The following is a 3,634-nucleotide window of genomic DNA, read 5'->3' as shown; positions in this document are numbered from 1 at the left end:
GTAATTTTTAAATTATGACTATGAAATAGTTTGGTAAATATAACTACCTATAGTATTAGTATATCGAAATTTATTAATATGTCTTCTTTGTAATATATTTTTTTTATAAATATTAATTCATTAATAGATTTAATATTATTAACTCCGTATCGTAATTATTAAATTTATATTATATATTATATATTAAATATGTAAAAAATATATACATATATCTTTTTTTACGAATAGATATATATTTATTAATCTATTTTGGAATTATAACTTTATCATAAATCATTAAAACAATAATAAATTTTTTTAAAATTTCAATAAATTTCTAAATTATTTTTTTTTTTCAATTGTCATTTAATTATAGTGTATTCATTTTAAACATATAGACGCGATTATTTCTATAAATATCAGAAATATAAAAATCCAACAAAGTATGATTTTGTACTGTACAAAAAACGCGGATGTTTCAATTGAATACAATCCTTCAAAGAATCTCTCATAGTTATATAATTGTATAATTATTTTATGAATGAGTTTTTTGAATGAGTTTAAATAATTAATTTCAATTATTTTTGTGATTAAATTTTGGTTTTAAGTGATGACTGACTTCTAATTTCTAATTTCTGATTTCTGATTTTTACAATGAGTAATTACAATCTACAGTTCTAGTTTCTACAGTTTCTAATTGCAATTTGAATTGAATTTTTTTTAATCTTTGACTTTTGAAATTGATTTGAATTGAATGTAATTTAACTTCTGGAATTTCTGATCAAACTTTTATTTTTTAAAAAATTGTAGCAAATCTTGATTTTTTTCTTCAATAATTTTTTTAAAATTATAATAATATAACTAAGAAAAGCTGAAAAAAACCAATATTAAAGGGCGATTTCCAAGAATAGATTTTCACGGAATCATATTATCAGTGAATGAGGATCAGAATTCTGATTATCTTTGGTGATCAATTTAAGACATTTATGCGCAAATATTTATGAAATTATTATTGTATCTTAGTTTTTCGAATAACTCTTATTAAGAATTTAGAATAAAGAATAGAATTATACTTGCTCATAAATTATTGCTAAAAATCTAAACTATTAGAAATTATTGAGAATATTGAAAAGTGAAATTTAAATTAATTTGACTGTTTAATTAGTTAATCATGATTTTTGTTTTTAATTTATTTAATTATTTTATTTTTCAAAATTTCAGATAAAAATTGTATGATATCAAGAAATATATTGTGATGATAAGTGACTTTGAGATAATCTTGAATTGTTCTTAAAATCATATTTAAATTTTTAAATGGAACGTTTTCGAAGCGTCTATTTAAAATTATTTATTATTTATTCATTTTATGTATATATTTTTTTAAATCTATTTTCAAAGCACTATTTATATATATTTTTCTTAAGCCTGTTGTTAAGTTATAATTTCCAAAGATTATATATTGCATACTGTGGTTTTGTTTGGATTGAATATAGCGAAGTCAAATTTATCATCATCGATGTTTTTCGATATACAACTTTTTTGATTCAAGCATATAACTTTTATCAAAACATTTTTTCATATTTTTTGATATTTATAAAAATAATTATATGTATATATATTTAAAACGAACATGCTATACGTGCAATTAAGAGATTTTGATTTGTTAGACTTGTTAGAGAGTTAAAAAATTACTAAAAAAAAAAGATCACACAAAATTTTTTGAATAAAATTGTTTCATTCAAAATCATTATTATCATTATTATTCATGAAAAAATAAATAAATAATGGAATAATATTATTAATTTAGATAAATTAATCTCAGTAAAATTAAAAATAATAAAAAAAATATAAAATATAAAAAAAATAATAAAAAAAAGTTATATTTAAATCTAAATAATCTTATATATAATAACTATAAAATCTCTATAAACTTATTCAATTAAAAAATATATGAATTTTAAGTATATAGTAAAATAAAAATTTTAACGTATATTATAATATAAAATTTCGAATGTTTGCCAAAATTAAAAACGTGCAATATCAACAGTATTATATGAGAATTTTCATAATACTAACATCCTATCTTGTTCATCGATTCTATCTTATGGTATTGGGATTACCTAATTTCAATTAGACATATATATATCATCAATAGAGAATAAAAACAATTTGCAAATAGATTTGAACAATGTAGACATGTAAGAATTGATAAGTGTCAGATTCGCAAGAAAATTCATGCAAAATTATTCATGCAAAATATACGATATGCAAAATTTATCGCAGATATTCATATCAAAATATTAATTAATCATTACATATATCCAATCAACTCTCCTTTGCTTAGTCACATATAAATATTCTTTCCATCGATGATGCATCAATCATTGATTTCAATTGAAATCTGATTTTACTGTTCTACTCAGAAATTGAACTTTCCAATTTTCAATGCGAAGCAAAAGAAGGGATCATTGGTGTACCATTCGATTTAAAAATCAGAAAAAGAATATTAACTTATTAAAATTATTAAAATTATTTCATTAAATATTATATACACATACTGACAAAAAACTCGATAATGAACTCTATATACAAATATTACTCTCTTTTTGTTTCTGAAAAACGAAATTTTATTTATTAATAAAAAATGGATTTATTTTAAGTATACATATAATAATACAATAAAACATTTTTTTCTTTTTTGTAATATCTTTTGATGCAGTATTCTTTATTTTACATATATACGTATATAATTTACTTACCTATACTTATATAATACTTACAAAAAAAAATTAAAATACTTCTTAAAAGTAAAATGTTTCTTAAATTCCCGAATGAAATCTTAAATTATATGCTTCTATGTATTATTTTAATATTTTAACTTTAATACTTTTGGGTTTTTAATTTTTACTTAATTTTTTAAATTTTGAAGTACATACATAATGACTTACTACAATTTTGAACAGAATATATCGATATATCGATATAAAAATTTTTCAAAAATGATAATTAAGATTCTATTTATCAAAATAATATTTTTAAAGTTATTTTTATATTATTTTTATAAATATTACTATTATTATTTATGTTAAAGGTCATTTCATTTACTTTTCAAAAACTTTTAAAATAAAACATGTAACAAAAATAACAATATTTCAATATAATAACTTTATTATCTATTACTTACGAAGAAATAATTAACGGTAGTTCATAGTAATCGTTTTTCCGTTAAAATGTGTCCATATCAATTTGCAAATATTCCATATCAAATGTGTTTATTCTAGTTATAAATTATTAAATAAATAGTATCAATTTTTTCATAAAAATTGATCAGTTCGCAAATGTTTTTTATCAGTATTCTTTAATTAGAATACCTAATAATATCATTCATAAAAAAAATTATTTTCAAAATAAATACATCTTTGTTAATTTATAATAATCCAATAAGAGAACAAATCAATGATTCAGGTATCTTTTACAAGGATTTTCAATAATAATATTTCAACCTGTTAAAGCGATCATCTAAAAGATTATCTATAATTATTAATAATTCCAATAGTCAGTTGTGATATTACCTAACTATCTATGTTCATTATTGCCAACAGTAATATAATAATAATGATAAAAATAAAAGAAATAATAATCTTAGGAATAAATC

The sequence above is a fragment of the Apis dorsata genome, unplaced genomic scaffold, assembly GCF_000469605.1.
Source record: "Apis dorsata unplaced genomic scaffold, Apis dorsata 1.3 scaffold_533, whole genome shotgun sequence".
Lineage (NCBI taxonomy): Eukaryota > Metazoa > Arthropoda > Insecta > Hymenoptera > Apidae > Apis > Apis dorsata.
The sequence above is the reverse complement of the archived record's forward strand: the minus strand, read 5'-3'. Positions refer to the sequence as shown.